This window comes from Petromyzon marinus, chromosome 10 (assembly GCF_048934315.1).
Source record: "Petromyzon marinus isolate PM22_M1 ecotype Great Lakes invasive population chromosome 10, UKy_Petmar_22M1.pri1.0, whole genome shotgun sequence".
In the NCBI taxonomy this organism is placed as follows: domain Eukaryota; kingdom Metazoa; phylum Chordata; class Hyperoartia; order Petromyzontiformes; family Petromyzontidae; genus Petromyzon; species Petromyzon marinus.
The window spans coordinates 17,395,060-17,419,858 of NC_133676.1; the positions used below are offsets into that span (position 1 = coordinate 17,395,060).

A 24,799-nucleotide genomic window follows, 5' to 3' on the forward strand; every position below is an offset into this window, starting at 1 on the left:
CTAAACACACCTTAACTGAAGGGGCCTCCTATCTCCACATTTACCTTCCTCCTCGTTTGGACACTTTATCCCACAGTCCTTAATAAAAAAAACAACAACCAAGAGATGTACAAGAAGCTGCAGGTGAATTATAAATTCATTGAACAATCTTAAACCAACATCTCATTAGTCGCATCTTGGAATTCGTTCCCCGTGCAAGGAACGTGTCGCTTATTCAAGAAGAAGGTTTCCCTTTATTTAGTGAAAATGTCATGAAATAATTCGCGTCATTGTGGAGAATATAAATAACAGAATAGATAAGCATAACACACATCTCCTTCGTGTATCCATCTCTCCACATATAAATATAAGAATATGTGTATACTCATATATATAAAACATATCAGAGTATTTCTTACACAGGGCATTAACACAATGCGCTGCTGGGAATGCATAACCCCAGCAGCACTGACGCAGCACAGCACAGTACAAGCAGACTCGGGACAGGTTCTAACAGCCGATCATTCCACAGCACGCATTGCGAAATGACAATTAGCCCATGTACATTAGCAGTGCCTGGGGTTGGACTTTGAACTGGGGTCGGATTCGAACCTGGGGTTGGATTTAAACCTGGAGTTGGATTCGAACCTGGGGTTGGATTCTAAACTGGAGTTGGATTCGAACCTGGGGTTGGATTTGGACCTGGAGTTGGATTCGAACCTGGGGTTGGATTTGGACCTGGAGTTGGATTCGAACCTGGGGTTGGATTTGGACCTGGAGTTGGATTCGAACTTCTGCACGCTGCGCCCGCACACAAGCACACATACCAATGCATGAATAAAACAATATGAGTATGTATACGCTATATACACACACAGTATTATATACTTAAATATCAGTTTTTAAGTAATATATAATATAAAGCATGAATGCAATTGGGTTGTACTGTATATTGAATCAAAGTACAAAGCAGATGTCATTGTTAATTGATGGCATTTATAGATACAGTAGTTGCTCCTTATATTCGCATAGAGCTTTATGTGTGGTGTTTTCATTCTTTATCACTGATAGTCCTTTATCCACTGCTGTGTGGGAGTCTCCCCATGCCGTGACTGTCGCGAGCGTTGCTCAGCCATAATTCACCAAGCTGGTCAGTGCGAGTTGGCGAAAGGTGGAGGGCGGGCAGCACCGGATCACATCTCACTCGCCACTGATGTTGGCCAGGAATTAAACAAACACCGCTTGGCGGGTTCATAGCCCCAGTGTGCTAACCCACCGTGCGTTTACACATGAACAATCTACGAATATATATTTTTTAAATGATGACAATTTAAAAACGTACCTTAATGGGTCTAACTGGCTCTGTAGCTTTACTTGAACATTTAACCCCTGGGGTTTTTTTCTCTCTCTGGTTCTGATGCCACATTAATTAAGTACACACCGCACATTTCCCCATCCTCCTCGTTTTTCTGTCTAAACAGAGGAGAGAGCCATCCCGCGGGACGGTCGCTGCGATTAACGCGTGCCCATGAGAAGGCAAGCCTTGCTCCAGCTGTGACAACAGCCCCAAGGCAAGAAGGGGCTTTAAAGGAGAGCGTTTAAGCAGCAACTCTTTAGCCATTTCTGAAGATGAGACAAGGTGGTTATTGTGTTGCGGCTCAGAATTTGTGAGTGGGTGGTGGTGGTGGGGTCACGCCCGGGTTTTCTGGCCGATTGACTACAATGGGCAAATGGGGCAACCCCCGATGCCAGCAGGTAGATGGCAGCCAAGCCGTGCGCTCCCAACGTCGGCATCAGCTCGGCTGGGCCACAAACTCCGTCTAATGGACGAGGATATTACACGTTGAGCCCACTCGTAATCCATTACGGTCTGTCCCCTAACCCTCGCCTAACCCCGAAAGCCACAGCTCTGGGTCTGGCGAGACGGCGGGGACTCGCACACGCGGCCCAGATGGAGCCAACCTCCCCCCTCCGCGTGCCTTGCAATTACACCGAGCAAACAGCGCTGAGTACACAAACCCTCACCCTCGTCCTCCTCCTCCTCCTGGCCCGCTTTCTCACACACGAGGAGGGTTCACCTCGCCCGGCCGCCTCGCGTTCGCTCAACGGACGAGGCGACCACGGGAGCCTTTGAATTGAGCTCGAACGGCGCTGCCCGAGGTATTTTAGGAATTTTCCTCGTGGCCGCCAGACGATAGCAGCCACTTATTAACCCGTGGACAGGAGAGGGGGGGTCTAAAAAAAGTGTTTGTCGCCAGAGCGCTGGAGCGACGCAGTTGTCACTTGCAATTTGGTTGTCGTCCGCTGGCCCTGACCCAGAGAGGGCCCCTTCGCAGCGTTGTTCGCCTGTCACTTCCAACATCTCAAGCTCGCGGCGCAACATTCACGAGCCACCCCTGGGTCTTAACGCATGGGCAACGACTACAATGGATTAATGCCCTCCCGTTGATCTCCAAGGTTTAACTACAAAGCGCAGCTCACTGTGACAACCTGGCCGGCATCCGTAAAGTGTCCGTAAGCCTTCGAGTCGTGCCCTTCTTTTGAAGCAGGTTAATGCTTTTTTTTCTTTTGCTACGGCCAACCTAATTATAATAATAAGCTCTGGTAGAGTTGAACTGTTAATCATTTCTGTAGCCTCTTCTTTAAGAAACATTCCTTGAGTTCGCGGAGCTAATGAAGCAGAGTGTGAGTGGCAGAATGGTTGTTTAATTGCACAGCTAAACGCTGCGTGTTTATCGCAGGCAAACGGGATGCGGGGCTCATGCGGGGAGCCGGGTTAATTATATAGACTGTGCAAACATTCCGACGATGGCTAATGTACAAATATGTGTCCTCTGTAGTGGTGCTTCAATTTACAACGGAACAAACAAAAGTGTCAAGTATTAACATTTACAAAAATAACGAAGCAGTTTTACTTGATCCTCACTCTAGGTTTCGAGGCGTTCCGGTGTTGGTCATAATCGGCCACCAGCCACACTACACAGACGCAATCGCTAATATTGAAATAAAAATGCAAATTTCTACCTCAGTGGAAACAAAATATACGTAAGAAATAACCTATCACATACTATGAAAATAAAACTGATTCTTGCATAAAACTTAAAGAGTGCACATTAGCTTGTTTTCAAACGTGATGTAAAGCTATGCAATGTAAGCGATACACCGTAACCAGCAACTTGAGAACAAGTTTTTGTTAAAATTCAAATGATCACTTCAAAATGGACATTTCGCACCATGCGTTGCAGTTTTGTAAGCAGCTACTAATTGGAAGCAACTAGTCACTCGTGGCTATGGCCATCTATGACCAAAATAACATCACAAAGGATGCATCAGCGTTCCCTTTTCTTGCTGCAAGATCCATTCGCGATGTGATGAACGAAAGAAAATAATACAGCACGCGTCCAACCTGGTTCATCTGCGTTACAATCCGGTAAAAAAATCAACCCCTACAGGGGCGATATATGTACAACTGTGTGCACTGCACGAATGCGTCGTTGTCTTTGTGAAATGTCAGTGCGATGCAGACGGAACATGCCAGGGCACGTGACTTCGAGTATCGAGGGACGTCATCAGCTGGGCTCCGTGAAATTTACGACTTGAGGTCGTCGTTAACCGAGGCCATCAGACGCTCTGTGGTCCGCGCGAACTTGCCACCAGACACCTCGGCTGAACCGACGAAGCTTGACCTGTGGCGGATTCCTGTAGCTGTGTGTAACAATTTGTAGCAGCCATGAAATTAAGGTCACCACCTTTGCATTGCCAAACACCAGGGTACTTATCACCACGTGCTTTGGCCCTGTAAAACTCTCTACGCCGGAATTGCGAAAAAAAGCAGATCTTAACACCTTGGCCCGCGCAGATGCGGACACTGGATGCGTGTGGCATGCTCGGTGACGAATCCAGGTGGAAGACTTTCGCTCCCATGATCCTGCAAAGGTCGTAACGAAAAAATAATTGTGAAGCGCGTGTTGTGGAGACGCATAGTGTAACAAGAATAAACAAGCAGACTATTGGCTACGTACGGTGCGAAAGAAGTTCAACATACATACATCTCCTGTATATATCTTCTACAAGGCCTTCCACAATGCTTTTTGGGAGTGCACAATTTCAGCAGCATTGGTTCAATACGAGCAAACTCTGGACCGGGTTCGAGTATTTCATCAGCAGAGTCAAGTTTGCTTGTATCAATGTTGCTGAACAGGCAGATGCAAAATCAATCCATTTCAAAGCGTCACAATGCTCTTCTGCTATCTGTATAACGTTCCAGGAGCTTACTGTAAGAACAACATTAAACATCCACAAATACATGACGTGAAAATGACAAAGCCATCACGAACGATTAAACCGCTCGTGTAATGATTATGCTTTTGCAGCAAGCAAGCACTGGTATGTCGTGCTATCTACGTAAATATTATGCTACACCGCAAAACGCCTCTATGTAATAGGTCTCAGATGCACCACATGGGTCTGGAATGAAGGAGAACACGAGAGTGCAATGCTGTTCTGGTCAAATGGCCCTGGATTGGGGCTTGCACGTTCATGCATCAGCATGGAGACGAAGGGACGCCAACTTGAGCTGAACTTGGCTCTGAACATCAACTTAACTCCCTGAGTATTTTACGTACGTTATGGATGATGTCAGGATACAGGGATTTTTTTCGACATTTCTGTTCATAGTATAACCACTCATGGTATATTATATTAGATTTTATGCAAAATGCGCACTGCACTTGCATTTCTTAGCACATTGCACTGCAAACCCTAAATCCTGAGTGTAATTCCCAGCCACGGCTATCATCAGCGGAGAGTGATATCTGAACAGGCTAAGGGCTCCTTCCCCCTTCCCCACCCCCACTGCACAAGATGGTGAAGTATGGTCAGCAGCTCCCTGACCGTCATCCAGCAGCGTATTAACAAAGCGCCGTGAATTGTTACGTCACTGTATGTTGGCGGGCAACTGTGCATGCCGTGACACACGCTGGCCTACACTACCGGAGACTCCTCTGGGTGATGTCCCACGCCTGCCAGTGGGCGATACAAGGCACAGCCGTGCTTCCGAGACCATCCTTTGGCTGGCATCGAGCGCTTTCAGATGCATTTTTTGCGGCCATCTGGAACGCTCTTTCTTTCCGGCACTTGAGATATACACTTTTAAATCTAGATTGAAAACTCATTTATTTAAAACTGCGTATGGTGTTTAGTTTGTTGTCCTTCACCCGCACCGCCCATTAGCACGGTTGGCTACGTACGGTGCGAAAGAAGTTCACTATTCATAGTACGTCGCGTGGGATTCTTCCACGCTGGGTCTGGCTGCATCTCGGTACGCACGCAGGTATTTTATTTTACTTATTACGGTACAGTTATTTCCACGTGCCTTGAATTAGTACCGTGTGTTCAATCAAGAAATATAATCGTGGAGTCATTATGAATGCACCTGCTTTAACCGTCATGCGAGAGCGATGTTTTTTTTGTTCATGGCGACCCAGGAAAAAGGCATCGTCGCGCGGGCGAAGTGACTGCGAGCAATGCGCACGGCCAAGCCACAGCAGTGGACAGAGGGGGGTGGCTTCCATCACCCATCAGCACGCCAGCATCGCTAATGTTGCAAAAACAAGGACTCCGCGCGCAATGTCACAAATGTTAATTCTCTGTGGTTAGAGAAGCTGCCAATGCCATCACCCCCTTCACATTCCATCCGACATTGTTTAAGCACCTCATTTATAACCGTTCACAATATGTTTGGATTTCAATTAGCAGTCGTGTGTTTATCATAACTGAAAATTTCCATTCAATTTATTTTGGCCCAAATGTGTTTTTGTGTTTGTTTTACGCAAAATGAAAGGAGGCGCCGTCCGAAGGGTTCGTTTTGGGGTCCGGGTCCCAGATGTGACGAGGCATACGCCAATCCGCCGCCGTTTCAGTAAAGCAATGCAAGCTAACAAATTGGCAAAACAACTGCCACTTTGGTCAACGTGGGCCCTGTGCATCACTCTCGGGCTCCCCCAGAGCGGGGTGGGGGGGGGACTGCCTTCCCTTGCGCCGAGGTCTTGGGCGAATGTCGACACCGCCCTTGCAAACATCCCCCTTCACTCGCGCGAGCAAAGGCCGACGAGACCAGCCCATAACTCACAAGCGCACAGACGACAACACCCCTCGCTGGATGTAGCGTCACGTTAGCCTCGATACATATTTGCCGTGGTGTCACAACCTGCAGCAGCAGGAGCAAGGGCTGAACGCCCACGCCCCTCCCTCCGTTCCCCAACCACCCCACCCCCTGAGTGCATTAGCACACATTAGCCTTGTTTACACGCAGCGGCGGCAGCGGCAGCACGTGTAGATAGGGGCGGCTGGAGCGCCAGAGGCTACGAGCTCCGAGAGTGATTGCGAGAGCGGCGCAAATCAGCAGCAATCAGGGGCCGCTTCGCCCGGTAAACGCCATCCCCGCCCCCAGCAGCAGCAGCGCCCAGCAGCAGCAGCAGCGCCCAGCGTGGGGCCATCTCGTAACCCGACTGCTGTCTCATGCCCCATCCCCCCACCCCAGTAAGTACCGGTTCTGCGAGCCAAACCCACAATCCAGTGAGCCCAGGGCAGTGGCACAGCTCTTATTACGACTCATTACAGCATATTAAAGCCGAAATGGAGAGGTTCCAGCAGCGAGGAACTGTGCCCATTCTGATTGAGAATAGCCCGTAATTATGCCCTATCGGCCCATATAAATCGCAGGCACCATTTTGTCCTTGGGGATCCTGCAGTTTGCGTTTTGCTCCACAATTCACTAAATTTAGACCGCGCTGAAGGCGTGTGACTGCAGCTGTGAAAGCACGAGGTTCCCCGCAGTTAATAGATACGGCAGCGACAAAACGTGTAAAACTTGTAAAAACTTTACTGCATGTAGCCGTCAACAGACGTGAATACATTAATCAAGGGCGGTGAAAGTGACACTAAAATCAAGGGACTGCAGATTGTAATCGAATATACAAAAACTATGCCCCTGTCATATCTCCAAATAACCTCTGTGGATTTGTTGACGAATTCATGTACACGTAAACTTTTTCCAGAAATTGACCTGGAACGCGTAAAAGTTACAAGGTTCCGCGTGGCTGGAGTTGGCTCGCACATTGCCCCAATGCATCGTACATCAGAGTGCAGCTGCGTGACACCCTTGGGAGGTTGTGTGTACGCGTAAACAGCGCTCATGTGTAGGCTTGCACGTGACTTTATTTGTATGCCCTTATGGTTGCATGCCATACTTGGTAATAATAGAAATAGTAATTTGTTGTTGATATAGCATCCTTTTACACCGATGCATCTCAGATCAATTTTGCACGCGATAAGCAACTTACATCGCAACTTATCTCAAACAATGGAAAGGGCACCCCCAGTGGCAGCTGACCCTGTGGAAACAAGGTGACTCAGCACCTGGCCTGCAACCGGAAACTAATCGGCGATAGTTGCCGTGCGTAATTCCAACTGAGTAGTAAATAAAATAACGTCTATTTTCCAATCCTCTTATCCACGATTCATTTTATCCTAGAAGTCTGGCTGCTCTGTGTATTTTTTTTCCTTATCCACAGGTCAGTTATTTTTCACTTCCAGTATATTCCAGACAATCGGAAAAGTGTGGACGGAGCCACAGATGGGTTCCAGACATTCCTACGATGTGCAGTGTCCACGGATGAGACAGTGCTGTGGACAGCCCCACGGATAAGGCGCATGCCTGACGAGACCTCGTGTGGACATTCAGAGCTGGCAATTGGGAGTACCCAACTTTAATCGCACTCACAGGCACGATTCAGTGATTCACCGCTACTCAGAGAGAACTTGGGTGGTGTCGAAGGGACATTTGGTGGTGCAGGGCCAACGCCAGCACCCTCCTCGCACAAGCCCTGCTGCAAGTCCATCCAATAATCTGTAATTATCACGAGTCAAATTTTATGGAAAAAGGGAGTGCATCATGTGTGTGTGTGTTTTTTTACTCCCATTATCTCCAAATGTACTTATCCAGGACGGGCGCCCTGCACTCTGCCACGCATCAACACGGTTCCACTGTGACCACTGATTATATGTTTGCTCATCTCCAATATTTCATAAGAACACGCAAATTACCCAGTCACGATTAAAGAGTAAACGAGGAACACGTGCATCAGAGGATAGCCACAAATTAAAGTCAATATTGACTATTCATAAAAGTAAGTGGGCTTAAGGCTGCCACGTCTCCAGAAGGGCTGATGGCGGTGTCAAGACTAAAGAGGGAGTGGCAGGGCACTTCCGGAACACACCACAGCAGAGATAGAGCAATGAGATCAGTTCATGTGCAGGAGCTCAATGGATTGTTGAATTGCGAGAGCGAGAGAGACGGCAATGGCTTGGGGAGGCCTTCATCCAGCAGTGGATTGATCGTGGCTAACGGCGATGTAGAGTTGTGATATGAAGGACAATGATGTAGTGGCAACAAATTTTAAATAAATTACAAACACAACCTTCCGAGATGCCATTGCGGTAGCTGAGTGTGCATCGATGGCTTTGCAGCGTTGTGTGTGCCAACTTGGACGAAGGAAAATGTCAGTACATCGCTGCTATGATAAAGGTCGGGCATCACAACGGACGGACACCCGAGGAACAACCCCACACCAGAGAGCTATTCAGCACAACCACCGACAGCGATTGCGCCTATACATTGTGAGAAAGCTGAATCACTAAGCGCCAGATGAGCTTTAACAAAGAGAGCTAACATTTTGCTATAGGTTGATTCGGAAATGAAGAACTGGAAAAGCAGGATCAGTGGGACTGACTGCGTTTGCCTCCAAACAGTATAATCTAAACGTTATTCATTATCATTAGTCACATAAGTCTCGTGTCAGTAGAGCATTCGGGCAACACGTTTGAGGTTATGGGCTCTGTTTACTAAGCAGAGGCAGAAACTAAACAACAAAGGGGAACACGGCACCTGACAATAGGCACGATGTAGAGATAAAAAGGGTTAAGCCAATGAGGGCAGATGGTTTGCCCTGTCAGTGGCGTGGGATTAGCGAGGGCAACCTTCGACTAGGCACACACAAGCCGGGTCGTGGGGGACATTGAGCTGGAGAGAGGGGGGGGCTACCGGGATAATGAGTTTGTGAAAGAGCCACGCATCTTATCGATCAAGACCATCAAGGAAATACGCGGGGCTCCAAAGGAGATCACTCTCTCTCTGCTTTCACCCCTTGCCCTTCTTCCTACTCCCTCGTCCCGCAACAGCCATGCAGCATCCCCGGCAGCAGCAGGAGCAGCAGCATGCTGCTGATGATTACCATCAGGATTACCATCATCAGCAGCGTGCCTATCATACACGGCAATCGGTCACAAGGCAGAGGGAGGTGAGATCCGCGTGTCCACGCGTACAACTGACGCATGCGCGTACGTGCATGTGGAGTGTGCCTGCTGCAGTGATAACCAGTTGCTGTGCTACGAGCCCGGCGTTCCGAGTTGGATTCCTGCTCACGCCCAACATTAGTGACAACTATTTGAACCGGTCTTGGGTTTCCTTTAGATTGACTCAGCCACAAATGAGCACCTGCTGTGGGGTTTAAAAAAACCCCACAAACATCGGCTACGGGGAGACAAAGGCCGCCGCGCGTGGTTCCTGGCCCACCACCCCATTGCGGGCGGCCTTCAAGGGTGTGCTGCTCGCCAACAGCAGTGGCCCCAAGGGTCTGTGCGACTATGAGGGAATCTGGGACTCTGTGGTGGTGGTGGTGGAGAGCACGGAATAAATCTCCCCCCGCCACATCGCCCACGGGGCTCTAAACACCCAGTGGCTGCGCTTTCCCAAAACAGGAAATTCTCCAAAAAATGTTTTTACTTTCAACGCAAAGGTCACTTTTACACCTAAACTGTCAAAATAGACGTGCTTTTAGTTTTGTTTGCAGCGCGTTGATTTCAGTTAAACACAATTCAAATGCGGTGGCATTTCCGGAAGGAGCGTGGTGATGCCCCTGTGGTGACAATGACGGCCTCGCGTGAGGAATGGAGACTCCTCTCTCGAGCAGCCGTGAAGATGGCCATATACTCCGCGTCGAGGCTTGTGATTGGGGCTGAATTATTAACGCTCTGCAGCTTTTGTTACCGAAATTAGAACTCTAATCGATTCCGTGGAATGTGCCCAACAGTGAATAAACTATTTAGACGGGATAACAATTGTGGGTAAATTTAGAGCTTTAAACGTGACCTTTTTGTCAAGGTAAAAGAAGAATAGGGCTCTGCACAATATCCATCCAAATAAAAAAAACACGCGTCTTGCAGGAAGTAAAGCTCATCATTCCACACCGGACAGATGACCGCACGAGATGCCATGTTTGAGATTGGCAGCACAAAGGATTTTCACGGGACTCATGAACAAACCCTTCAAGTGGTTGTTGTTTGTTTACGCGATCGCGGTGGCACTTTCCTTGCACGCGGCGCTGTGATTTTGATGTTTGCCGCATGACACTCGAATCAATATTTAGATTTTAGAGCTGTAATTTTGACAAAGTTGAGTGAAACACCAACATTTATTATGAAGAGGTTTTGTGTCTGTGTGTGTATGTTTAGTCTTATAATGCCCGGGCTGAAAACATTCACTCGCTACACGTGTGAACTTCGTTTAATCATTGTCGGGAGCGGTGGTGTAGCGGTTAGCGCTACGCTGCGCTACAGAACCCGACCACTCCGAGTTCGATTCCCGTTCACGGCCAACACCAGTGACGATTATCTGAACCGGTCCTGGGCCTCCCCTTGGTCGACTCAGCCTCAAATGAGTACCTGGTGCTTGGTGTAAACATCGTCACTGGGGAGACAAAGGCGGCCGGGCGTGGTGTTGGCCACCGACCCCCTCGTTTGCCGATCTTCATAGGTGCTCGCTAACAGCACTTGCCCCAACAGTCTGTTAAGGCTCCACGGGGGATCTTTGTCTTTGTTTTGTGTGCAGTATAAGGTGCCCAGGCTGAGAACATCAACTCGCTACACGTGGTAACTTAGTTTAATCATGGGTGACTGCGTGGATTCAAACCCAGGACCTCAGCGGTGTTGACTCAGCCTTCTGACCCATGAGCCACCCGGCCTCGTCAGGAATGGTCCCTTGAAGCCATGCGGATATTTGAGCGTCGCCCTCTTGTTTGCGCTAGATTTCTCCAGGTACTCCAATTTCATACCATTTGCCAAACGCTCGTTAATGGAATTGGCCAAACAATGCAGCGCAGGGCAATGTTTGACTAAAGAGTCCTGAAACTCAGTGATGTTTTCCTGGATGAATAACGAGCATTGGTTGCCTACTGCCAAATTGAAGAAAAAATTAAAAACCAAAATAAAACCCGCTGTTCGCAATCATTCACTAATTCGTTTGGTTATATAACACAACATATACACACTTAGTGTTCCCGTGATCACGTGAGTATTGGCCACTGTCATCTTCATTTGGAGCGCTGAGCCACTGGTGCATGTTACTGGTGCCTGTGGCACTCTCCTTTGGCAGGAGCCCACAACGCAGTCACCGATGACTTCCTAGAACGTGGCGCCTGCTTTATCGACCCTGTGGGGACGATGGGCTCAGTTGACCCTCATCAAAGATGGGAACTTATGACCCCCTGTGAGCCACGCACCTGGGCACAGTGCCACCCAGCAAACATACGTACAGAGACATCCATTGTTGTATAATACGATGCTCCCATGTCTATGCTCCCGTCCTTGACGAACCCGCACTGACCAGCGAGGTGTAGTATGGTTCAGTCACCACGATGTACGCGCGTATGTTGAACTTCTTTCGCACTGTAGGTAGCCAACCGTGCCAATCGGAGTTGCGGGGGAAAGACAACAAACGAAGCACAAAAAGCAGGTCTAAAGAAATGAGTTTTCAATCTAGACGTAAAAGTGCATAGCTCCAGTGGTTTCCTAATATCGAAGGAAGAGCGTTCCAGACGGCCGCAGAAGCGCATCTGAAAGCACCACGCGATGGCAGCCAGAAGTCGCTGCTGCTGCTGCTGCAAGAATGACCGGAGTTAGGGTGATGGTGGTGCATGCTCCTTGACCAGATCAGCAAGGTATTGTGGTTCATTTGTGGCAAGCACTTTGTGTGGAATGCGTGCGGCCTTATATTGGCACAGTGGTTCACATAGCATGGGGTAGGTGCTCATCCAGCAGTGGAGCGATTTAGTGCACGTCACAGCAGCTCAGCAGGAGGCGCGGAGTTTCCCCTTCAGGCTCCTCCTGCACCTGGGCCGTGAGTGCCCGAAGCGGCTTTCCTGTGGGCGATCGATCCTGCGCTTCGCGGAGAACAAGCTGGACAGACCAAAACAAACATTACATAATAATCACTTCCCATACTCACGTTTCCTCCCTCGGTCACTAAACAAAATAAATCGAATGTGGGCTTAATGCCAAAGTGACCGAAACACCCCCCCAGGTGCCCTGCCCCAGGTGCCTCGCCCCCCAGGTGCCCCCCCCAGGTGCCCCCCCAGGTGCCCTCCCCCAGGTGCCCCCCCCAGGTGCCCCCCCTCCGGCCCCCCTCCCCCCCACGCCTGACGGGCTAGCAGAGAGGGCCGCGCGAGAGGCGCCCACGTGGCGCTGGGGGTGCCCCCCACGTGGCGCTGGGGGTGCCCCCCACGTGGCGCTGGGGGTGCCCCCCACGTGGCGCTGGGGGTGCCCCCCACGTGGCGCTGGGGGTGCCCCCCGTGCTGCAAGGCAGCACGGGGGGCCTGGGTTCGCTTCCAGACCCGGGGCTGTCTCTCTGTGTACAGTTTGTATGTTGCCCCCCTCTCTGTGTAGTTTGTATGTTGCCCCCCCTCTCTGAGTAGTTTGTATGTTGCCCCCCTCTCTGTGTAGTTTGTATGTTGCCCCCCCTCTCTGAGTAGTTTGTATGTTGCCCCCCTCTCTGTGTAGTTTGTATGTTGCCCCCCTCTCTGTGTAGTCTGTATGTTGCCCCCCTCTCTGTCTAGTTTGTATGTTGCCCCCCTCTCTGAGTAGTTTGTATGTTGCCCCCCTCTCTGAGTAGTTTGTGTGTTGCCCCCCTCTCTGAGTAGTTTGTATGTTGCCCCCCTCTCTGAGTAGTTTGCATGTTGCCCCCCTCTCTGAGTAGTTTGTATGTTGCCCCCCTCTCTGTGTAGTTTGTATGTTGCCCCCCTCTCTGAGTAGTTTGTATGTTGCCCCCCTCTCTGTGTAGTTTGTATGTTGCCCCCCTCTCTGAGTAGTTTGTATGTTGCCCCCCTCTCTGTGTAGTTTGTATGTTGCCCCCCTCTCTGAGTAGTTTGTATGTTGCCCCCTCTCTGTGTAGTTTGTATGTTGCCCCCCTCTCTGTGTAGTTTGTATGTTGCCCCCCTCTCTGTGTAGTTTGTATGTTGCCCCCCTCTCTGAGTAGTTTGTATGTTGCCCCCCTCTCTGAGTAGTTTGTATGTTGCCCCCCTCTCTGTGTAGTTTATATGTTGCCCCCCTCTCTGAGTAGTTTGTATGTTGCCCCCCTCTCTGTGTAGTTTGTATGTTGCCCCCCTCTCTCTGTAGTTTGTATGTTGCCCCCCTCTCTGTGTAGTTTGTATGTTGCCCCCCTCTCTGTGTAGTTTGTATGTTGCCCCCCTCTCTGAGTAGTTTGTATGTTGCCCCCCTCTCTGAGTAGTTTGTATGTTGCCCCCCTCTCTCTGTGTGTTTCCTCCGAGTTCTCTGGTTCCCTAGCAATAGCTAAATAAACCAAACAACTTAAGCGGTATTGGCCAAACATCCCAACGCTGAAAAATTACCTGCAGATTCCTCAGTTGGGACTACAAAGCAGAAGCAAGAGCAGCAAGATGGCTGGGTACTGCGACATCTTGGCAGTGCGGCTTTCCCTTGGCAAACACGCGCAGAGACCCCCCCCCAAGACAGAGCCCGCAGGCATCGGTCAGCAGGCATCGTCGCCCCGAGGTGACAACGCCCGCAACCGTGGTTCACCGCCTCGCCTCGCTGACTACAACAGTGACTCTGACTACAACAGTGACTCTGACTACAACAGTGACTCTGACTACAACAGTGACTCTGACTACAACAGTGACTCTGACTACAACAGTGACTGACTACAACAGTGACTCTGACTCTGACTACAACAGTGACTCTGACTCTGACTACAACAGTGACTCTGACTGACTACAACAGTGACTCTGACTACAACAGTGACTCTGACTACAACAGTGACTCTGACTCTGCCTACAACAAGCGATCAAAACGTCGTGTTTTTTTTTCTATCTACGTGACTTTACCGAAAACAACTAAGAACATGAATTCCTGCAGGCAGGAAAGTTTTAATTCAAGATGTATAGCTCGTGTATCATTCACACACTCGCACTCACGTGAGTCGGAGCAACCGACGAGGCGCAGGTGCGTACATCATTACAGAAATTCGTCAGTAAAAAATACCTCGGGGGAAAGGGGTTAAGGGCTACAACACACGATGATGGGATTTAAGATATGTAGTGTAATTTTGGATAAGCTATATTTAATAAGGAATGTTGAGAAGATAGTTTTATTGGCATCTGAAAAATTCCTCCACGGAATCATTCACTGAATCAATGGCCAATCGTTTCGAGGCTGACAATTCAAGAATTCCGTTCGTCGCCGCGACTGCATGAAGGCCCTTCCCACGCCTCATTGGTCGTGGGGGGCACTTGCCCATACTTCACCACGCCGATAAGTGAAAGTTGATCAAAGTATACCGTGGACCTGTTCAGATCTCACTTGCCACTGATGGCAGCCGTGCACTAACCCCGCTCCACCTCTGCTCTTCGTATACAAATGTTTGTTTATTTGAAGCAAATATAAATATTGCTTTGTCTTTGCATGCAATACTTCATTCTCATTATATTTTAACAGGTTGCTTTGTGTAAAGTTCCAGTATTTATTGACGTGTCTTAAAACATAATTAAGCTGTAATTGTGGTCTCGGTGCACAAGCATTTCATTGTTTCTGCGTATCCCGTCAGGTGGCTCTCTGGTGCAGTGCTCGGCTGTACGAGTCTCAAACTCTGATCAGCGGTAGACTCTGCCCATCATTCCCCCAGGACGGTCACTGCCTCACTCCTCTTCGCTCTTTGTGGAGCCACAAGGCCGCGCGACAAGCCCACGCCATGCCGGGCGGTCCTCAGCTGATTTCTCTGCTTCGCCCCAAGACAGCCCCATGGTCTTTGGTTGGTCTTGAGGGCGATTAAGTTGAGTGCCACTTTGTGGGAAGTCCACAGTGAGTTGTATCGTGAGAAGTTTGCCTGCCGCCGCAGGAATGTGGAATTTCCACCACTGGCTTCGGGCTGCCAATGCTTGTGTGAGCCTGGAGACAGGTTCTCACCTGCACTCTCTCTCTCTCTGTGTTTCTGTCGTTGCGGCTGCACTGATGATTTGTGTTCAGTGGCGAATGCGCTCCCTGCTTCACAGCTCTTGCGTGTCTTCTTGTGTTGATGCCACCTCTGTCGAGTGAGAGGGACTCGGCTTGATGAGCTCTCACCTGCTCACCAGTAAACGTTACCGGCTCAAGAGTGAACATTCGTGGTTCGTTTCTTGTCCTTCCCACGTTCCTCCGATTAGCACGGTTGGCTTCGTACCTTGCGAAATAGATTCAACATACATGCATACGAAAATGCACTTTTTTGTATGGATTCAATGGTAGGCATCCTATATCCCTGTACATCTCATGTCAGGTCAACTGTGTACTCACAGAACCTAGATTGCCAAGGCTGGCAGTACAACGGGGAGAGAGACATGCAAACTACAAACATGCAGGCGTCAGGATCAGGATCGAACTCACGACCTCCTGCGTACCAGGCGAGGGGGTCAACAATTCACAACCGCAGCTAAGCAGACGAGCATCGGGCTAGCCTGGGTCGGAGGGTCTCTGGTTCGGGGTCACAAGCACGTGCTCAGCTGCCGTGTACCCCTCTGGGTGAACCTGCACGAGACGACGTCGCGTGCACAACCAATCGATGTCAACTCGACAATCGCTCACCAGACCCCAAGAGCCGTGAGGCGGCGTCTAGGAATGTTCTTAGGGACAATGCAACCCAAAACATTAACGCGTCTACGTCGTCTCCCCCCCCCCCCTTAGTTTCTTCGCAATCATTAACTCGACAATGAGCTCCCATGCTGCAATGACTCCGCTAATGAAAGGGCACACCAACAAGGGCAGCCTGCAGGTTGCAGGCGTGCGCGTCCGTGCTGTTATTAAGCGCGCGGGTCGCCTCGCCGTGACGCGGCTAATGAAGGAGTCTCTCCGTGGCAGGACACTGGGAGACAGCGGCCATCCTCAGCGGGAGGCTGTCACGCATTGACAAAGCCCAGATGTGTGGGAAGAGGAGGCGGAGGCTACGGGGGGTGGGCTGTACCCCCCACCGGGAGCTCTCGAGAGCAGCGCGCTTGCAGTAATTAATGAGGTGCAAGTGCCAAGGGAGGGCGGAATTCCCCGAGGCCGGTGCCCGCGTGCACCAAGCGGCTCGGAGCGGGCGAGCATCTTCTCGTGTACAAGGCGTGCGGTGAACACGCGCTGGACCTGTCGCACTGCAAGTGACCTTTGTGCACTCAGGATCAACCTAACTTGACAGCATTGCCCTCCAGGCTATCCAGTTACTCTGAGCGTTGATGGCTATTTGGTATGGCCATGGAGAAATCCAATACAATCAGATGGAGCCGGGGCGGGTTCTCTGTGCGTGATGCTCGTGGGTAGATGTCACGCGTGAGACGTTTTGGGGTAAAAGGGCCGCTTGAGCGACTGCGATGTTCCCTTGGTGCTCACGGCGTTTTAAATCGCCTGGCTGGGCATGAATGAGATTCGAAGGTTTTGTGTTTAGTTTAAATTTCTTATTTTTAATAGTATATACTGTATGTTGAATGAGATTTGAAGGTTTTGTGTTTCGTTAAAATTTCTTATTTTTAATAGTATATACTGTATGTTGTTTGTCTCTTAATTGTGATTCTTAAATATATGATTGCCATTTGTAATGTCCGGTGAGTAACACTTAGTCTGTGCTAACCAGTTGTCCTGGGTGAAAAGTGGGCACGGTTTTGCCCAATCCTCGCCGGCAGGCACGAAACGGTAATAAATTACTGAATGAGTGATTCGTGTTGACACAGTTCATTTATTTTGACTGGTGAAAGCCCATTGAGGTCTTCTGGTGCTTAGCTGGCTCTGTGTTCGCTGGGTGCCTCACCTGGCTGGTGGTGCACTGGTCGAGTGCACGCGTCACACATGGACGGTCGCGAGTCATAATTCTGGTCGGCAGTCCACGCAGTCCTTTACATCCTACTTTGGAGTTCGGAAAATAAGAACCACTTTGTAGCAAGCAAACAGTGATCGTCCCATAGATTATCTCACCCCAGCCATAGCAATGTGGAATTGCCACCACTGGCTCAGAGCTGGAACAAAAGAAAAACACGGCACTGTGCTCGATTGAGCGAGAAAGCGATTAGACTTTGTCTTTACGCTTTATTTGAAAGGAGTAAAACATTGGCACACAATGGCTCACCCTTGCTAATGAGGATGTAACAGTCGAGCGTTCTCACCACTGCAGATGACGCAACTATCGTGGCTGTGGCAATCTCACTGCCGACTCCACGCTCACCAGCAAAGGAGCAGTTGCGCTACAGGCGCATTGCGCAGTATGTGACAAGACGGCCACGTATTCAACTCTCTTGAGTTTAATGGTCAATGCAACGATTACGGGCCACGCATTCAGCTCTTTGGAGTTTGTGGTCTGGACAAGGCCGAGAGCATTGTACGTGCAGTGTGGTGGTCACGTGACACGCATGTAAGGCACGATGGGAGCCGTGGCCTCCTGCTGCCAGTGAACAGCACACGTTAGCGTGTCTCTGCGGTATGTCACGTCGTGTTGTGAGTGCTTTGTCACCAGCGTAATGTACCTCGATGAATCCATGCTGAGGTGTCGGTCAGGCATGCCGGGCGTGCATTTATAAGACTTAGAAACAATGGGGCACCTCACTACTATTTTGTGGACGTTGCAATGGCCCACTAAACCACCCAGCTACCTCAGTTACAACATTCCTAGAATAGCCACACGCAACGCCATTGTAGAAGCGTGCTCCGTGGCGATTTACGGTGGGAAAGCAGTGCCATCGGCAGGGAAGTCTACGAGGAAACGTGTTGAAAACTATCAGCACTGTGCCTTCGAGCAGCTTACATCGGGGGCGGAAAGGGGCGATTGCCTCGGAGGCTTTGTGCTTGGCAGGAAATGAATGCGTAAGGAAATTAATTAGTAAGGAAATTAATTAGTAAGGCTGAGCTACCGCGGATCCAGACTGGGGCATTAGCCGCATGCACAGTGAGCTTTGGAGTCGGTATCAGTCGTAGCAGCTACAACTATTCTTAAACATTTTTTTTATTTAACCGGGTAAGGCCCACTGAGCTATGTAGCTCTTTTTCAGAAGCGACCTGGCCACAAATGATAGCTCAACGAAGTGGCTTATCACGTGGACATTTGCAGCAGCCAAATGCTCTAAACGAATGTTTGGAAATGTGTAGGGGAAAAAAACGGAGGACCCGGAGAAGAATTCACACGACCAAGGGGAGAGAGAGACACGCAAACTCCAAATATACAGCAGCAGGCTTTATGGTTGGGATCGATCCACGACCTCCTGCATACCAGGCGAGGTAGTTAACATCTCGCCACCGTGGCTACCAGCGTCGTTCCACGCGTGATGTCTGCTGTAGTGGCGCGTGTAATCTGTGCATTGTAAAGGGTAAAGGCGCAGCGCTGCAATTGCTCGGTCAAGCCACCGCTGGTGGAGCTGCCTCCACTAGAGGGGCTTTCTCTTTCGAGTGAGCCCCTCTAGAAGGTATTTCGTGGCCTACTTTTCCAGACTGACGAGACGTCTTTAAAGAGGTCGGGGCTACCCTCATTTGACCCCACCACACAAGACCTCCCAATCGATGACTGTTGCATCCATTCATACTGCGGGGTGCAAGAGAGGCTGGAAGGATTTAAGAAACCTGTTCATTGTTTCAAGTGCCCCACGCCAGGAGATCGAACGGGCCACCTCGGAATCCATGCACTGTACGCGTGTGGCCAGCATTCTGGTTGTATCCTGGTGGCGTATATTGCGAAAATAACTTAGCCCAATGCCAGTGCCATACCGCTGAGAAACAACATTGGCTTTGTAATAATGAAATAATTTATAATTACGACGATGATTATAATTATTGTGTCAATTCGCAGGTAAGGCGAGCCCCAGATATGATGTTGCACTCGGCGGCAGTGACCTCCCCGTGTGTAGCTGGTGCGAGCTGCTCCCTCCGCCGGGCGAGATACTCGCGGACGCGGCCAAGTGACGTCTCCCAGCCGCTCTGGCAGCTGCCCTCCAGGGGCAGCTGACACTGGGTCGTCTCACTTTAACTGCCCACGGACAAAACCCGTCTTGGGGGAAAAAAAGAGATAGCTTCACAGCCACTGTCTGCTAGAGACACTTTACTGCAGAAGCATAATGGGGTTTGTAAAGTTCGCCTTATCAATGGTCTCGCCAATAAAGCGTGTCCCGGTGGTGCTGGTGGTGCTGGTGGTGGTTTTATGTTTGTACCCGTCTGTCGAGCTGACGGGTTTACAGCCGCTAATAAGATCGCCTTTCAGAGCGCCCATTGTGCTGCTCCTGAGGGCGACACAATGGCACGCAGCGGCAGGCGAGCACAGCGCGCACGGCGCCCTGGCGGTAGATCACGTCCGGGAAATTAAGCGATCGAGTTTCGCCGCACTTAATGAAGTGCGGTGGAATTCCCGTCGGGTGGCTGCAGTCTTTGGCACCGCTCCACTTTTGCCATCCTGCCGCCTGCTGCTGCTGCCGCCTGCTGCTCAGCTCCCTCGCCCTCCCTCTCCACCCCTCAAGGGGCCCGGGGGACCGACGCAGGGCCTCGGACTCTGCCCAACATCGCACCCCGGCCCCGTTGTTCACTCTTCGCGCGCTCTCCTTGTCCCCGGCCCCACATCCCCCACCAATGATTTGTTGGGATATTTACTCAACTGATGTAGAGCATTATTCATTGTTGTAGTGATGATGTCCATCACTAATCTATGTTTTTCCATCTTCCTCGCTCTTTCCGGCTCTCTTTACTCGTTTTTGTTTTATGTCCACCACCTGAGCCGATAAACACCGCAATATTTTACTTTCAGGACGTGCCAGTTGTTGGGATCGTTATCTTTATTGTCCTCTTGTACTTCGTTGGCACGGTTGTCGCCGTATATTTATTTTCTCCCTCTTAACGGATGCCAACACTGATAAGAAACGACCATCGTTTAATAATAATAATAATAGACTGTCTTCTTTTTTTATCAGCAGACTCTTTATTCTGGCCCATATCACCATCTCTTGAGAATTCCATCTCTTCCCTTTTCACTCGTGGTATCATTCATTTGTATCTGCCGCCTCTATCAGCCCTCCCCATGTGCTCACTCCCTCCCCTGCTGCTCTTGTAAGCAACGTGCTTTGAACTTCTTTCGCACCGTACGTAGCCAAGCGTGCTGCTCTTAACGCCACGCAGGGCCCACCTCGAGGTGTCCGTGAGCAGCGCCTGTAGGGCGCGGAGCAGCCCAGCCGGGCCGCCCGCCCTGAGTGCTCCCGCAGCCAGGCGAGTGCCGGCTCGAGGTGGCTCCAGGCGAGTGTCGGCTCGAGGTGGCTCCAGGCGAGTGTCGGCTCGAGGTGGCTCCAGGCGAGTGTCGGCTCGAGGTGGCTCAAGGCAAGTGTCGGCTCGAGGTGGCTCCAGGCGAGTGCCGGCTCGGGGTGGCTCCAGGCGAGTGCCGGCTCGAGGTGGCTCCAGGCGAGTGTCGGCTCGAGGTGGCTCAAGGCAAGTGTCGGCTCGAGGTGGCTCCAGGCGAGTGCCGGCTCGGGGTGGCTCCAGGCGAGTGCCGGCTCGAGGTGGCTCCAGGCGAGTGCGGGCTCGGGGTGGCTCCAGGCGAGTGTCGGCTCGCGGTGGCTCCAGGCGAGTGTCGGCTCGGGGTGGCTCCAGGCGAGTGCCGGCTCGGGGTGGCTCCAGGCGAGTGTCGGCTCGCGGTGGCTCCAGGCGAGTGTCGGCTCGGGGTGGCTCCAGGCGAGTGCCCGCTCGGGATGGCTCCAGGCGAGTGTCGGCTCGAAGTGGCGCCAGGCGAGTGTCGGCTCGGGGTGGCTCCAGGCGAGTGCCCGCTCCAGGTGGCTCCAGGCGAGTGCCCGCTCGAGGTGGCTCCAGGCGAGTGCCCGCTCCAGGTGGCTCCAGGCGAGTGCACGTCACGGGACCAGCCCGCTGTGAAGTCCACGGTCTCGCCAGGCGCCTCCAGAACGGGCGCGAGTTATTGGCGCCTACAGCTACGGACAGCGCGACGAATTGTAAATGGTTAAAACATAAAAAGAGGCTTTTACCCTTTCTGGCAATAAAACAGGAGGTGTTAAGATGTTTAAACGCCGAATAGATTGCGAGGCATCGAGTCTGGATTTACCACACGTACTTGCGGCAGTGGAGAAAGAGCGACCTCCCACTGAGTTGAGGTTGACATCAACCACGGCTTTACAGAGAAAGCCGTGGTTGATGGAGCGGACAGCCGAGTGAGATGAGAGGGGAGAGGTAGGCAGGGGCAAGGCCATGGGGGATCTTGAAGACGGTGAGTGACATTTCTAAGTTGATCTGGGAGTGCATTGGGAGCCAATGCAGGGGCTGGAGTATTGGTCGTGACGTGGTCTCATTTGTCGGGTACAGACGAGGAGCCTTGCGGTGGCATCTGGGATCAGCTGGAGTCTGGAGGTGAGGAATGTGGGGAGGCCACTGAGGAGACGGTTGCAGTGGCCAAGTCACGATACGAAGAAAGCGTGGACGAGGGTCTCGGCAGTAGCTGGGGCTACGGAACGGTGGATGCAGGAGATGTGACGCAGACGGAGAGGGGGGTGAAGTCCTGCGGGTGGAGAGAGGCGTGGGGGAGGAAGAAGATTTCAGGATCAAGGAAAACACCGCGGTGCCACCCACGCTTTGCACGGTGACACGGGAGCCTTCACTGATAATTATTATTGACGTTTTGCTGACGAGGAGTATGGTAACGTGTGTGTGTGTCTTGGAGTTTGTATGTTCTCACCCCTTCCTGCCTGGGGTTCCTCTGCGCTCTCCGGGTTCGTCCGCTTGCTAAACACGAGCAACGTCAGCGGCGTTGGGCCAAACATCCCGGTGCAGGATCCTCCAGGCAGAGAGTCTGCCGACTGAGTGAGACATTCCTGGATTGTGCAGGCAACGAGTCGAGGCCGCCGCATCCAGGGAGGGAAGAGTTGAGAGCTGCCGGGGCAGCCGGCCTCACAGCAACGAGGCGATGCGAAACGCGTTCGTGATGGAAGCCAATGCTACGCGATAATGAACGTCATTTTTCAATTGAGTGTAAATACCATTGACAGGAGCTGCGTCTTTAATGCGAAATAAAAACATCAACGATTCAAAATTGCTTTGGGTTGCGATTTATTTTCACGCGGTTCACCGTCACCAATTGGACATCGCGGCATGTGGCCTTAATTAACGTGCACTTGATAAATGAATGTGTGGGCCAGGGCGAGGTAACGTGAGTGTGTGGAAATTCAACATTCATTTAGAACTATTTCGAGTTAATTATAGGTAATTACAATGTACTTAAAACCATAATTTCACGAAAAATTGGGTCTACCAAATGCATCAGAGTTTGTCCCGAAAATAAAATGTTTCACGATTGACCTTGGAAGTGGTTCAACGCGCGGATGTAGCCGTGGCTGCCCAGAATTAGCCAGAGATTTTTGACACCCACAATGCCCTGCTCTGTGAAGGGAGGCGCGAAAGGGCTGGGGCACGGGGAGAGTCTCATACCTGGACACACGCATACTGCCCTGCACATATGCACGCACTGCCCTGCACTTATGCACGCACTGCCCTACACACGCACTGCCCTGCATGCACACTGCTCCACACGCACGCACTGCCCTGCACACATGCACGCACTGCCCTGCACACACGCACTGCCCTGCACACACGCACTGCCCTGCACACACGCACTGCCCTGCACACATACACTGCCCTGTATGCACACTGCTCCACACGCACGCATTGCCCTACACACCCCAAGTGGCCTCTCCGTGATGCCTCTGTCTGACACAGCTGCTTGCTTTCATTCCGTGGACATCATTGGCACTCCACGAGGATTGCTAGAAAGCATGTGACAGAGAAGGTGGTATGTTTTAAGTGGCGACCCTTAATGCAGGGATTAACCCGAGCGCCACCCCGCTTATTTAACTGTGCCACTCAGCTTTTGCAGAATGCGCAAATGATAGGTGCGGTCGCTACCAGAGGAATGGCTCTCTGAATGGAAAACTCATTTGCTGAATATCGTTATTTGTGGGTTCCGTATCTTAGGAGGTCGTTGAAGGTGTAATGTGACCGTGATTACACGTCGGGGCACGGAATCACCACCCCTACACTGCTAAAGGACACCTAGGTATTGGATACCACCCAGGACCAAATGGACAGAAGCTTAGAAGACAGGAAATTTTAAATCGTTTGTTTATCTTTCAGCTAAACTGAGTGGTGGCGCAGTGATTAGTGAACTGCTATGAACATGGTGAGCTGAGTTCAATTCCCGACCACGGCTAACATTCGTGATATCTGAACCGGTCTTGCTCCTCTCCCCCCCCCCCCACCTCATCAAACAGCACTGACCAGTGTGGTGAAGTATGGTCAAACAACCGTCCATAACCGACACAGCATGGGGGGGAGGGGGGGTCCTCCATCCAGGATTGGATTGGCAATGAGCTGGAACAGATGGCAGCGTGGCATCCGAGTGGCTTCGAGCGGACGTGTCACGAAAACGTTTAAACCGAAAATGATTTAATGACAGGGCAGAGGCGTTGGAGTTTATTATTTCACACGCGCGGTCATGAAAACCTCGGGCGGGAACAAAGCAGAGCCGTGGACATTTCAATGAATGCCTCGCCCCGTGATTTAATTAGATTAGAGTACCGGCACAAGGCTTGGGTAGAGTTATTGCGACGCTTATTTTAAAACTATACAATTATAATCGCCGTCGGGTGAATGTGGTGTGGCAGAGAGACAAGTCGGAGGGGGATGGGGAGTTGAACGCCACCAAGGCACCGACTGTGTGGATGCTCTCCGCGCCACGTGGCACTCGGAATGAATCTTCTGCGCTTCCTGTGCGCTCCGTGTATCGTTGCGCGGCAGATCCTGGGAGAGAAATCGTGACGGGGTGGACCGCTCGTGCGGTGGTGCGTGTGTGCAGTCCACCTTGCCCAGGAAAGGATCGAGGATTCATAGCCCGAGCAGGTTTGGTGATCCGGATGAAATATTGTAAATATTGCACGCACGCATTGTTAATTTGCCGGGAGTGGCTTAGACCCGGAATTGTTGCAATGCGGTGCATTACCCTACTCGGAGCGGTGGTGCTGTGGTTTCCCATCCACAGCAAGCATCAGTGGCGAGCGATATCTGAACAGAGAATGTACCTCGGCCACCCGAACCGAAGCTTTCACCAACGCATACTGATCAGGGTGCAGTATGGTAAAACAGCATGGGAAGGCCTTCATTAAGTGGTGGATTGACTAAAGGACTGTAAAATAATTAACTTTAATTCATCACTATCTAGGGGAGTGTGTATACAGTTGAAGCCAATGAACAGACTCTACTATTAGACGTTACGGACTGCCCATTGTCACGCAGAACAAAGCGAAACAGCCCTTGGGACAATAAAACGAAGCAATTTTAAAGGCCACTTAACCGCCACGGACTGAGAACACAGGCACGTGACCACCTCAGGCGCGATCCGCCGGAGAATAATATATGTACGGTACAACATATACATTTACACAAATAT

The 24,799-nt window shown here is 51.0% G+C and overlaps 1 long non-coding RNA gene across 1 annotated transcript; it reads left to right on the forward strand.

Moving 5' to 3' along the window:
• Nucleotides 1-3,766: 3,766 nt before the first annotated feature.
• Nucleotides 3,767-18,384, forward strand: LOC116940814 (uncharacterized). Its single transcript, XR_004402604.2, has 4 exons — nucleotides 3,767-6,519; nucleotides 9,220-9,338; nucleotides 13,728-13,884; nucleotides 14,936-18,384. It is a non-coding gene; the product is annotated as an uncharacterized LOC116940814 (long non-coding RNA).
• The last annotated feature ends 6,415 nt before the right edge of the window (nucleotides 18,385-24,799 follow it).